Consider the following 14,106-nt stretch of genomic DNA (forward strand, 5'->3'; position numbering starts at 1 on the left):
TCCAGAGGCAGTATCGATCGGCTTCAGTTAATAGCAGTAGTGAAGGAATCGCTCGATCGGGTTCAGTTAACAGCCATCGATCAATCGCTCGGGTTCAGTAATGCGTAGCCTGCAGTGCAACCGCTCGGGTTCGGTTAGAGCCCAACGCATCGCTCGGGTTTAGTTAGAGCCAACGCCTCGCACACATGCGCGTACGTGTACGAGAAAAACGCGCATCGCTCGGCCCCCGACCTCCCATCGTAACCGGGAACTCCCCGAAATTTTCCTCGCCCTCGCTTCTACCACGGTTTTTTCCGTCATGGACAGCCCAAAGAATGTCATGCAGTTGCGTCTCTGGCCCGCCCAGGACGAAAAGCCCATTTTCGGTCATGATTTTTTGTCATAGAAGTAGGAGCCCACCACATCATGATGATACCGGGTTTTGTCACAATTCTCATCATAGAAATGTCATATGTATGACAGAAAAAAATTCATTCGGCCCAAAATGTCACGGATGTGTCTTTTTTTTTGTAGTGACGCCGACACCGAGAAGCTGGAAGTGCGCCGCGTCTAGCTCATCGAGAGCGCCAACCGGCTGGCTAGCATGAGACGCCTTTCGGAGGCCTACCAGCAGGAAATGGACCTTGTCGTCGGTGGCACGTCGGGTCCTGGTGGGCCTAGCCGCATTGGCTTGGTCCGGCAGCGTGGCGCGACCATCGCCATCATGTTCAAGACAGATCGTCCCGTCTACACCACACCTGCGGAGAACATACGAGCTGCCCAGGCGACAGCAGACGAGTTAGATAAGCTCGAGGGCGATGAGCGTCGCCACATGACGGAGCGAGTTCAGCAGCTCTTCGACGCGGCTGCTGAGCAGCAAGATGCCGGGTGCCGGACTGAAGCGCCCAACCGGTGAAACGACGATCCGCCTCCTCGACGAGACCAAGGCGCGACATCTCGGACGCCGACTGGTGGCATCCATGTCACAAGAGACAAGGAGCCAGCTGCCAGCCATAGTCGGACTCACATCACCATCGAGCGCGACCAAGACAGTCCCCCAAGAGCAGTACGGCGGCGAGACGACTGTCCGCTCCTCCTCCCCGCATGGAGAGGCGCATTTCCCCGCCGCCTGTTGATCACCCATCACTTCGCGACTGCCTTGGCCGCCGAGAAGGAATCGGAGAAAACGATGCCCGCCACCAGATCGATCGCCTCAATCGATCCCTGGCGCTAGAAGAGGAAGATGAGTTGGGTCCGCCTTGTTTTAGCCCCCGCATCCGAGATGAGCCCTTCCCCAATGGATTCACTCTCCCGAGAGACACACCCAAGTATATCGGCTCCGTGAAACCGGAGGACTGGCTCGTCGACTACTCCACAGCCGTCAGCATCACCAACGGCAATAAGCGCGTTGCCGTGAAGTACGTCCTGCTCATGCTCCAGGGCACGGTCCGGACGTGGTTGAACAGCCTGAAGCCCCACAGTATCAACAGCTGGGTTGATTTCACCGAAACATTCATCCGCAACTTCACCAGCACGTACAAGCGGTCGCCCAAGCCCCGCCAACTCTCCTTATGCATCCAAGGCCCCAACGAGTTGACTCGCGACTATCTTATGCGTTGGGCCGAGTTGCGCAACTCGTGCGAGGGTGTGCACGAGGTGCAGGCCATCGAGTACTTCACTGCCGGGTGCCAAGAGGACACCCTCCTCAAGCACAAGCTTCTCTGCGACGAGCCGGCGACCCTCGACAAACTGCTAATCATAGCAGACAAGTACACCACGGAGGACTCCTCCATGAAGGCGGAGATTCAAGTCAACGTATTGGGCAAGGTGGCCCCTCAAGCTCCTCGAACCCCGGCTGGTGACTCCAGTCGGCGACAGCAACCGAACGACAACAAGCGCAAGGCCACGCAGCCGGTTTCCACGAGCCGGCAGGTGGCGACCATTGAAGATCAGCAGCCAGAATGGTCGCCTCCTCCCAAGCGCCAGAAGGGCGGCAAGCCCAACTGGCTGCCCGCTTTCTCGTACGAGCAGACTCTTGATGCACCTTGCAAGTTCCATAGCGGTGCGAAGCCATCCAATCACACTACTCGGAAGTGCCACTGGCTCACCAGGATCGCCAAGGGCGATGGACTCCAGCCTCCTCCACCAGCCGGCCCGCCGCCTCCTCCTCCTCAGCAGCCGGCGGCCCAGCCAGTCGGTGCCATACAAGATGATTATCCCGAGGAGCATGGGGCCTACGTCGTGTTCACCAGCGTGGCCGACGATAGGCGCAGCAGACGGCAGCAGCAGCTAGAAGTGAATGCAGTGGCATCAGAGACCCCGGAGTTCATGCATTCACTACAAGAAATATGTCAACTAGTGACCTTCTGTCAGTGACCCTGAAAGAAATGGTCATAGATCTATGACCATTTCAGACCAATTGGTCAAAAGATGTTCGGGGGGCTCCAAACCCTAAACCATTGCGCCCATTTTGGTCAGAAAGGTCGTAATTTCCTTACATGAAATGGTCATAAAGCAAACAGCGCTAGTCCGTTGCCTTATTTCTAGTTGTTAACGACCAATATAGATGGTCATAGCCTTGTAAATTGTGGTGGGTTGCTATGACTAGGCGCCACCTCATCAGTTTTGCATATGTGTCATGTCCATGTGGCAGTTTTTGCCCTAGGTTGTGAAGCAACCTATATTTCTGTCATTCCCAAAATTCCCAAAAAAATCTCATAAATACTTTGGGTCATATCTTCGTCAAATATGTAAAAAACTTCCTTTCCTAGTTCAAAAATAATTCAAAAATATTCATTTTCCTATTCTGTTCAGAACAACAGTTTGTGAAGGAAGTACCACTTTGGCATGTCCAAATAGTATCCATTTTCTACAGTGCTTTCCTATGCCCAAATAACCATCCTCCACCAAATGCCAGCTCAATCCATTCATTATTTTGAGCCGAGCTTCAACATTCGTATTTATGTCCAGTGTGGTAGTTTGCAAAGCAAGTACCACCTAGGCTCCTCCTTTTGAGCTGAAAATTTGTGAAGACGGTCTTCTTAGTAACTAATCATCCTCAGCCAAAACTCACGCCCATTAACCATGTACATTTCCCGTACCGCTAATCAAACACTTGACTGCTAATTCATGTTTGAGCATCGATCGGTCTCCTCGTGAGAATCTTATGTTATAATTTTCTTCCTAGCACATACCCGGGGAGTTCCCAACCCACTAGACATGCCTAGGCCGCCCAGAACACATGGCAATGCCACGGTCACGCGGTGACCACGCGGCGGCATGTGAGTTTACGCACTCTAGAGTTGGGGCCCTCGACCACCGTCCAAACCTCGACGTATCGCCACCAAACCATGTATTTATGATTAAATAGGTACTTATGTAACTAGAAATTATTTTTGGAAAAAATAAATAGCAAACTATGAGGCAGTTGCAGTTCAAATTTGACCCGCTTCCTACTGAATCGGCGGGAATTTGTCTTTTTCACCAGAGGTGGATCAAAACTTTTGACACCCAACCATTTTGTCAATTTTGCATTAAATATGGCCTAGTATTTTAGAAAATTGATTTGGTCCAATTTTGCAACAATTATTTGGGAGGTCCTTCACAAAAAAACCTCATTTCAGGCACTCGGAAAATGGAAAATGAATTTTCCGTGCACAGAAAATGAAAACTTCCTTAGGCAACATTGTTCTCCATTCTAAGATGCACCTTTGTGCACAATATGAGATCATTTAAACAAACTATGCCATGAATGTGGCCATAAGATTGATCATTTGGCTTGAAAGCCATGAATCTTCACGCATGACAACTCATTTTTGAGAGCACTTTTTTAAAATAATTGTCGTATTACAAGTTTGTTATTTTTCCTATAAACTTGGCCACATATAATGACACAATGCGAAGGTTTCCCAATTTTTTGATTTTTTTTTGAATTTTTTATGCCCGTTTCGAAATGCGGTCAAAACGGCGGGAATGACCATTCCTAGCTAGTTGTTGAATCTTGGAATTTTTTTGGTGTTTCTCTGATAAAATAGATACTTTTGTACCTAAAAATGATTTTTAGAAAAAATAAAAAGCAAACTATGTGGCAGCTGCAGTTCAAATTTGACCCGCTTCCACCTAAATCGGGGGAGAGTTGTCTTTTTCACGAGAGGTGGATCGAATCTTTTAACACCCAACCATTTGGTCAATTGTGCATTAAATATGGCCTAGTATTTTAAAAAATGATTTGGTCCAATTTTGCAACAATTATTTGGGAGGTCCTTCACAAAAAAATCTCCTTTTGGGCACTCGAAAAATGGAAAATGGTTTTTTCGTCCAAAGAAAATGAAAACTTCCTTAGGCAACATTGTTTGCCATTCCAATATGCACCCTTGTGCACAATATGAGATCATTTAAACAAACTATGCCATGAATGTGGCCATAAGATTGATCATTTGGCTTCAAAGCCATTGATCTCCACACGTGATAGCTCGTTTCTTAGAACACTTTTTTAAAATAATTGCCGTATTACAAGTTTGTTATTTTTCCTGAGAACTTGGCCACATATAATGACATAATGCGAAGGTTTCCCAATTTTTTGATTTTTTTTTGAATTTTTATGCCCGTTTCAAAATGCAGTCAAAACGGCGGGAATGACCGTTCCTAGCTAGTTGTTGAATCTTGGAATTTTTTTAGTGTTTCTCTGATAAAATAGATACTTTTGTACCTAAAAATGATTTTTGAAAAAATAAAAAGCAAACTATGTGGCAGCTGCAGTTCAAATTTGACCCGCTTCCTACTGAATCGGCGGAAATTTGTCTTTTTCACCAGAGGTGGATCGAATCTTTTGACACCCAACCATTTGGTCAATTGTGCATTAAATATGGTCTAGTATTTTAGAAAAATGATTTGGTCCAATTTTGCAACAATTATTTGGGAGGTCCTTTACAAAAAAACCTCCTTTTGGGCACTCGAAAAATGGAAAATGGCTCTTTTGTGCAATGAAAGTGAAAACTCCCTTAGGCAACATTGTTTGGAATTCCAGGATGCACCCTTGTGCATAATATGAGGTCATTTGAACAAACTATGCCATGAATGTGGCCATAAGATTGGTCATTTGGCTTGAAAGTCATGAATCTTCACACATGACAGCTCATTTTTTAGAACACTTTTTTAAATAAATTTCCGTATTACAAGTTTACTATTTTTCCTGGAAACTTGGTCACATATAATGACACAATGCGAAGGTTTTCCGATTTTTTTATTTTTTTTTGAATTTTTTGTGCCCGTTTCAAAATGCAGTCAAAACGAAGGGCTTGACCATTTGTATCTATGTGTGGAATCTTGCAAAACTATTGGCGCATCTCTGATGAAATATATACTTGTGTATCTTAAAATGATTTATGTAAAAAATAATGAGCAAGATATGAAGTAGGTGTAGTTCAAATTTGACCCAGTCCCAGCTGATTCGGAAGGAACCCATTTAAATGGCCAAAAATAGGTAGAAAGATTGGAAATGCATTAAAGTTGGTGATCATTCATAAAATGTGGTATAATTTGAGTGAAATTTTAGTGGTGCCATTTTGCAAAATAATACGGGCAGTTGCTTCACATTTTACTATGTTTTAGCACTTAGAAACTATTTTAAATGACAAAAATATCGAACCAATCAGGATCTCTCACGCGGATCGCCCCGCTCTATGAAATCTGAGTCGTCCACGGCGGATGGATCCAACGTCCACCCTCTCACCCACCCACACCCACCCACTCTCCCCCGCACACCACTCGTCCCCCGCATGACTTCCCCTCCTCTCTCTCCCAGATCCATACGCCGCCGCCATCGCCATGCTCTCCCCTTTCCGCAGATCCAAAACCACGGCGAAAGGTCGTGCGGATCGGAAAGCCATGGCAACAGACCTCATGGATCCATCTCCCTCGCCCCCTCAGCCCCCATGCACCCACGCCCGCCACCCCCAACCCTCTCCCTCCCTCTGTGATCTCGATCGGCCCTGATCTCCATCGCCCGCCTCGACTTCGCCGGAGATAGAGGCGTCGCCGCCCAGCAACCACGGCTATCTTGCTCGCCAACGAGCACGACGCTCCATCAATCTAGCCGGATCCGGCGCGCGCGTGGCCTGTCTAGGGTCTTCGGCCACCAGGACGGGACAGCGCCATCGGCTCCCTCGGCCCCGACGACTGCGACCACGACCGGCGACTAGCAGCGGGCGTCTCTTCCAGGTAATATATGAGATCCATCTCCCTCCCGCCTTTATCCTTGGTTCGTTCTCGCTTGCCGCGTCAGATCTGTTCGTGATATGCACTAGATAGTGATGCCGAGGTCAAGAGTTGGTTAGTGCTCGATGGATCTCTTCCGTAGGTTAGGAGCTGGAGGCTATTTCTTGATGGTGCCTCCAGTGCAGCAACGGTTGACACCCTCCTCGTCTTTGCGTAGTTGCAGTCCCCTGAAGCCAACGCATAGATACATGCAAGGTATTTTTGTTTCTTGCGCACGTGAGTTAGTTTCAATTGAACTGTAGAGCAGGGCTTATAGACGTAGTTGGGGGGTGTCAAGTGCCTACCAGTGTAGCTGAACTTTGTGTAGTCGGAACAGGTTGCATTTTGCATCCACCCCTTCACTACCACTGCCGTTGATTTGCTTAGATGCTGAGGTCAGATCTGTTCATGTGGAATTTTGTGTACGTATACGCCAGTCTAGTCACTGATGTGCCTATATGCATATTTGTGCGTCAGCTAGGCACCGGAAAAATCAAATCAAATCGGTCACACATGATGGCATCACTTATTCCGCACACTCCGACAAGAAAGCTGTCCTCCTACACTTTTTCAAGAATCTCTGGTAGTCTTACTCGACATCGACTTTGGATCAAGCAAAATACCATGGAAATTGCTTGGTGAGCGCGAGGAGGGAAATTTTTTGTGGCGTCGACGTACTGTTGTGACTGCTACTTTGATGATTCGACCCCGCGTTCTACTTCGACCAAGGCCATGCTGACCAAAACTACTACCTCAACGGTTTCTTCGACCGGGACCACGTCGGCCACAACAACAATAGTTAGAAGGGGGAGATGATCCCCTTCCTCCTTGTGATCTCTCTGTAAATTTCAGCAGTTGTAACTGAACTTGGTTGATCAAGTAAAATTAGTAGCAAGATCCTCACAGTTAGCCCATAGAAATGCCTCGTTCCCATGATTCTTCGCCTTTTTCATTTAAAAAACATGGTTTCTTTCGGCGCCTCGTTTTCATCAAGTATAAACAAAAAAATTGTTGTATTGTTTTAAAACTACTACAGACAATATGTTCCCCTTCGCACCATTTACCATTCTGATTTATAACTAAACATACCATTACCAGCATAAAATTTCGAATGACAGAAGAACTGGATAAGGAATGCTAGCATCAAATTTGTTCTCATCCTAAATAAAATTTATTTTGCAAGGAACAACATCAGATACTTTGACTAGGCACACCGCAAAACATAATCCAGGCCTCCGGTAAGCTGTAAATGAAAAAATAAAACCTGATGTGTGAAACACCTATGTGCATGCCATACATATAAATAACAATTCCACTCTTCCCAGTGGCTACTTTCGACCACACTCCTACTACATTGCATCCTTCCAACTACAAAAATTTCAGCTGCTACCCACCCTTCCAGTTACAAAACATAATCTAGGCGCACCCTTTATTCCACCCTTCCACCTTTATACCCCAACAGCCTGTTTGGTTGGGGGAAGTAAAACTGGGGAATGAGAATTGAGACGGCATGAGACTAAAAATCCCTTGTATGGTTCAGGGGCAGAGGAGTTTAGGAGGGAAGGGGATGGGGAATTGAGGGGGCCAACTCCCCCGTATCTCTTCCCTGGGGGAGGCCTGGTAATTCATCTGGGGAAAGGGAATTGACGAATGAGAAAAACTGTTGCGTTCGTTTTGCATGTCCCACACGAAAAAATCCATGAAAATCATCGTCAATCCTTGTTAAATAAGCCTTCAACAGCTTACAGACCTGCCGATATAAGAGGAGACGCCAACAAGTTCTGATTCCTTGTAGCTTTTCCCATCATTGATCCAGATGTATTCCACTGTCTATTTTCATTTTTCTCCCTTCACCTATGACACATATCAATTTGTCTCATTTTCCTCGCTCCCTTTGCTTGCAGATCGTGAACAAGAGACATCAAAAGGCCATGGGTGGTTAGCGATCCTTTGGTTTGTTCCCTTTTATCCTGTTTGTTGACAAGAGGGAGTATATGATTTATTTATTTAAAGATTAATTTCTTATCAAATTCCCACAAGCAATTCTCAACCAGCACCAAATGTGGGATTAGGACTAATAGTCCACTTCCCAATTCCAATCCCTTACAAACTCCCTTTTATAAACTCCCATTCCCTTTCCCTCAAACTACCAAACAGGCTGCAAGGAACGTGTAATAGATGCACACAGAAGAGAAATAATCCGCAAGGGAGGTATGGCATTAGCCGCTCCCCGGTTTTGTACCAATGCCCAGCCTGTACACAAAGAATAAACCAATGTACAACTCAGATCAAGGCTCTGATTCGTGTCACCGGGGACTGCATATTTTCCAGCTTGTCGGTCAGCTGCCTGATGTCCTTGGCACGGCTCTCATCTTCCCCGCAGGGACGCACATCTGGCCTTCGATTCAGAAATGCCACTCTGTAGCGAGGTGATTGTCGCTTCCAGGGCCTCTTTGGACGCCGCATTTGAGACTGCGTGAAACACTGGAGTCCCAGGAGTCCTAGGGGTGCCGACACTGTTCTGAAAATTGTTCCGCCTGCCGGGCCTGCTAGTTGAAAAAATGTTGTCCATACCTCCAGTTCCTGCAGTAGCACGAGTTTGTAAGACACTTGAAACCTCATTAAAAGAGCAACACAAAAAATAATGTGAAGCCCAGGGCATGTAAAGTAGTTCATTCCATACCTAGGTTCCTCAGCTATTTGATGGTTCCCTGGCTAAGAGACTTATCAAACTTAAGGGGCCCGAGAATTCCAACAGTGGTCCTCCCCATTGCATCACCTTCAGATCTGCAAATCATGGAAAAGGTGCTCCAGCTCTTCTTTTTTTGCCACGGCCTCAATCTGCATGTTCAAATGGATATAAGTAGTTGAGGTATCTAGTAACAGTGTATTCCCAACAGGTTTTGACAAAAATATTGAAAGAAGTATTCCTACCGGTTCTTTAACTGAGAACTTTACATTATCCATCATCCACTTTGCATTCCCAGTTTCCCACCGCCTAATTGATCTTTATTTAATTTTCCATTCCAATGAATTGATTTCTCAAGCGAGGTCTTATTGCCTGTAAACCTTCAATTCCAGCCTGAAGGTACCACCAAATATCTGCCTATCAGAATACAGAGGAGAGTAACAAATCAAAATACAGAATTATAGAAGCCATGGATATACCGTAAATCGCTCCACTGGAAATGTTCTTTCGCCCAGCACCTTCTCTGCACCTCCCAAGTTAGGTCGGTCACTACTATTGGCTGACACGTGCAGATTCCTGAAGGTTTATGCCAGCATTTATCATCCCTACCAATAGGATCACCACTACGAGGGGAAGACCAATCCCGTGCTTCTTCTGTCCCTTCAAGTGCGAACAACCAGTTTCTTAACAGAACTGACACAACAAGATCATCTGGCACCCCAAGATCAAACGTTGAATTGCTGTCGTTGTCTTCGGATCTTCCTTCTGTAATATTAGGGGGTAAGGTGAAATGAGAAACACTTTCCACACAAAAGAAAGGAATAAAACAAGAAACGGAAGATCTTCCTCCTCCATGTGAAATAAGGACTTGGAACATTTCTCTGTTATTGTTTCAGTAGTAATAGTAACCAAAGTAGAGCTTTTACAATCTAGAAAGTTGCAAATGCTTACCTTCCTTGTCAGTGACGTGAGATGGTGTGAAAAGTTTCCCAAGTGGACCACAAGATAAATCATTCAGTCCTCTCAAGAGGCCTTCTCCTGGACTACCATCATGTCCTGTAATACCGAAACGATGCAGTAAAGACTCAGTATACCTTAGTCCACCTCTGCATCTAACGGAACAGATAGATCAAACTCTTTGAGAGAAAACGACAGGTTGTTAAATGAGCAATCAGGAAATGTGGCACTGTGATTGGGCACAACTCCATCAGCTAATAATGAGGCAATTCTTAAACAGGATTGTTCCTGAAAGGTCACTAAAATGCAAAATTACAGGCAATATTTAATCAAACAGAAAAGTTGAACATTATGTTCCACTGTTAATGTTGAAGAAGACACACCGTAAGAGGCTAGCATGTGATGAGTGTTTTCGAAGCACACTTTGGAGGTGATGGAGAGGTGTGGTCTCAAGACGATAAAATGAAAAGAAAGAAATTCCAGCAGCGAATTCCAAGAATTGATTCCCAAATGGATAAATTGGAGGACAAATGTTTTAACCTGATAAAGTAACATAATAGACTAGGCCCTGAGACGGTCGATAACTTGATATGATTCAAGCAGTAGTACAAAAACGAAGGCATAATCAGTATTCACCCGAATCAGGCATAGGCAAAGATTCTGGTGGAACAGCTTGTATAAATGGTTGTATCGATGTCCACGGAGGACGGAAAAATGTGTCGACATAGAAATAATATTCACACATGAGAGACAGCAAAGGTGTGTATTCCTAACAGGTTTTGACAAAAATATTGAAAGAAGTATTATATCCATAGCTCAAGTAAAATCCCTATCACGGTTATATCAGAAGTTAACATTGCCAAAGTAACATAAGAAGTGCATAGATATAAATTGTACTGGATTTCCATCTAATTTAACAGTGTAAGTAATGACTATAAACTTCATGACTTGTGTAGTTTCGTCACTATAAACAAGGTATGTATCTTACCTCAGAAACAGCCCAGCAACCTTTATGCAAGACAAGTTTTTTTAACTCTCCCTGTCTGAAATGCTACCCTTCAAAAATAATGAGAAAAACACTAGGTGACTACAATACAAAAATTCTCTGACAAGAAAGCCTGAATAGTATGTAATCAGAGAAGCGTACAGTACTCAATAGACAAGCAAAAAAAATGTACCCATGAGAAGAACAGTGATTGCATTAGAAGTTCAGGCTAAAACTCTGTTGACGCAAACAAAATTTCAACAAACAAGTCACTATAGATGTCTATAAATAGCATATTCAAAGTTGATTGGGCTGCTAGTCCTTACCAGCATCTTCAATGCAAAGGAACTCTGTTTACCATGGAAGATCCTGCTGCTTCTGCATGTTGGCAAAATAGGAGAAGGAAAAGAGTAAGAATGCAAAGAATATCCATATGTGTTATTTCTGATAATTCTACTACATAGAATGCAACCATAAAAACTACATGAGAAAAGAAACCTGTAGAGACTTTGGATCTAAATCTGCTCTATCTAAGCACGCAGATACCCCAGTCGTGAATCAAAGAAAGGCCAATAAACCTGACAAAAATGCCTTTCAGGTTTGACTAATACAAACAGAAACTGAGCGACAAGCTAAAGTTTTATGGTCAAACTATTACAAGGTTCACTTAAAGCAGGACAGAGAGCTTCAGTAACATGCAGCTGAACCTCCAGGACAAGTGGACTGTTCTGCTCCGTTCGTTGCAGAGTTATCTGATGCTCGACAAAATTTATAAGCGAGGAAGCCAAGACATGCCGAACTAACGTCAAGTAACAAATTCTCAAAGTTGATAAATCATATTCGAGACAGAGACACTCACATTAGAATCCCCTGATATTCCTGCCAAAAACTTTTCACCGCCAAAGAACATTTGCTTTGCACCATCATCTCCTCGCTTGTTATCTTGACTGCTTGAAGAGTTAAATTAGCATGGATTGATTGAAAATACATGCAACTCAACAGGAGGTATTTAAATTCGAAGATACAAAAATACAATAATGTTGCTCAGTTGCAACTCAAAAGTCATTGCATCAGATAAGCGTAATTGTGTTACCTTTAGGTCTTGACATATATCAACAGTTCTCAAAAGACAAATTATATCAGAATGAGCATCAACAAATCCTCGGAGAGTAAGGGAAGGGTTGAGATGCCAGAGATAGTTCATTAGACTGCTATTTTTACTGTCCTTCAATAAAGCAGGGAATACACATGACAATACTTCATAATGGAGGAGATTGTATGCAGTCTGCAAACAAGGAATAAATTTCCAGGTAAGTGAGAAATATGCAGTATTTGGAGAAAAGAGTTCTGCAGTTCTAGGAACAGAAAATATACATTGATTTGGCTAACGCCAAGAAGTAAGACGTTTGGACAATGACTGAGTGGGTAGTCCAGCAGCGGTCGCACTAATGTTGCATAGCCAAGGTCAGCAAGCTGGCATAACACCTCCAAAAGGTCTAGGCAGTACCAAGCCTGATTGCCTTGGATATGATTAGCCAAGTCTGGAAATACCTAACGAAGATTTTAAAAGAAGGTTAGAAGTATGTGGAATACAAGATGCTTACTACGTTTGACCCCAAAAAAAAGATGTTTACTACGAGTAAGACAAGCTGACAGGATATAGAAAATACCAGCTTCCTAGAAGAATGTTTAAATGTTTCAAGAATGATAATTGCCCTTCTAAATTCTTCCACAGTGACCCACAGATGGCATGAAGCGGAAATGGATCCTGTATGGTTCAATGAACTAGTCAACTACACGCTCAGGAATTTAGTTAATTCAGTTCCAGGAACTATAACGCATGTACATACCTTGCAAGCCCGAGAATATATAGACATCAATAGACGGAAAGCCCCTTCATCAGGGATACTGAAACCCTCGTGGTCCAGGTTTTCCATTACACTTGTCCAATTTGTTCGTGTGGCCTAAGTTTGCAACCATAAACAGGTTATTGGACCATTAAAAGGAAGAAAGGAAACAACAGCCAAATATAACAAAAAAGAAACTCACAATTTCATTGATAGAGTCCACGAGAACATTGATATCCCATGCCGTTGACTGAAATGAGTCATTTGTTTGGCTGTTGCCAAAAGCCGAAATGAATGTTGAATATGTGTTATGAGCCTCACCAAGACCAGCGGCAGTAGTAACAACAGCCCCAAGTCAGGGTTGGGTAAAAGATCAACTGAAAGTAACTGCCATTCCAATTTCTGTGAATTTAAACAAAAAATATGGGAGATCAGAAACTGTGTATACTATTCTTCATTGATTATGTCCTAGTACATTAGGTAACAGCACAAGAAGACATTTATTTGCTCGGATAAACTAGGAGAGTATCAAACGATGAAAGCATAAATGAATCCTGTGCTGCTGGAGAAATCCCTTGCTTCTTTCAAATTTACAACCTATATAAATGATATTTCAATCAAGTGGCTGAAAACAATGATTTTACAAGTTCAAGTGCAACTTTAATCTAGCAAGAATACCTGCCATTTTTCGTTTTTTTAGACTACTAGGAGGGCCAAAGCCCCCCCTCCCCCGCGGTTCCATTGCTTTAACGAAACCAGAGATAGAGAGAACAAAAGCACCTACATCGCGTCCAAAGGGAAAACTAAAAACATCTAGCAAAGTTCTACTGATTATTACAGCTCATAAGGCCACAGCCTGAGCAGATTGAAAAGCAAAAACTAAAGCTAAATTAAAAACGAGAAAGATGACAATCAAGGAAACGATTGGAATGGAGTTAGGTTCATAGCCGAAATCCATCTTCATTTCCAGACTGTTTCAGCCCCCTTCTTCTTCTTCAGAGGGGATTGTGTTGGAGAAGCAGTAAGATCTAGCGGCGTAGTTGGGCTGGACACCACATGCTTGAGGTTCCAATCTCTTCTGGGAGGAGAGGAAGGTTCCTTGCCATCTGCAGGTTTTGAAACCAGCGACAGCTTGTTGAGCATTGACCTCTCCAGCCCCTATGCATTGCCCAGCTGCGTCACTAGATCAGCCCACCCCCAGCCTGAAGGGGGTTAGTAACTTTGTATGAGCTGATTTATCATATTGGAGATTTTTTTTCACCCCCTCCAAATGATGTTTTTTGAAAAGGATCATCCACCGCCTGATAGTCACCTCTATCATACACCAAACTCTATTCATGTCAGTCCACATGGCATTTTTGAAGATATGGGTATTTCCAATCTTCCATATACTC

General features: G+C 44.1%; 2 long non-coding RNA genes across 2 annotated transcripts; both read right to left on the reverse strand.

Moving 5' to 3' along the window:
• Positions 1-8,271: 8,271 nt before the first annotated feature.
• LOC123102209 (uncharacterized) lies at positions 8,272-9,389 on the reverse strand. The gene is made up of 3 exons (XR_006448808.1): positions 9,169-9,389; positions 8,918-9,075; positions 8,272-8,817 (listed from the first exon to the last, which is right to left on the reverse strand). It is a non-coding gene; the product is annotated as an uncharacterized lncRNA (long non-coding RNA).
• Positions 9,390-11,914: 2,525 nt separating this feature from the next.
• Positions 11,915-13,658, reverse strand: LOC123102208 (uncharacterized). The gene is made up of 5 exons (XR_006448807.1): positions 12,915-13,658; positions 12,716-12,829; positions 12,536-12,633; positions 12,240-12,416; positions 11,915-12,150 (listed from the first exon to the last, which is right to left on the reverse strand). It is a non-coding gene; the product is annotated as an uncharacterized lncRNA (long non-coding RNA).
• Positions 13,659-14,106: the final 448 nt, after the last annotated feature.

The sequence above is a fragment of the Triticum aestivum genome, chromosome 5A, assembly GCF_018294505.1.
Source record: "Triticum aestivum cultivar Chinese Spring chromosome 5A, IWGSC CS RefSeq v2.1, whole genome shotgun sequence".
NCBI lineage: Eukaryota > Viridiplantae > Streptophyta > Magnoliopsida > Poales > Poaceae > Triticum > Triticum aestivum.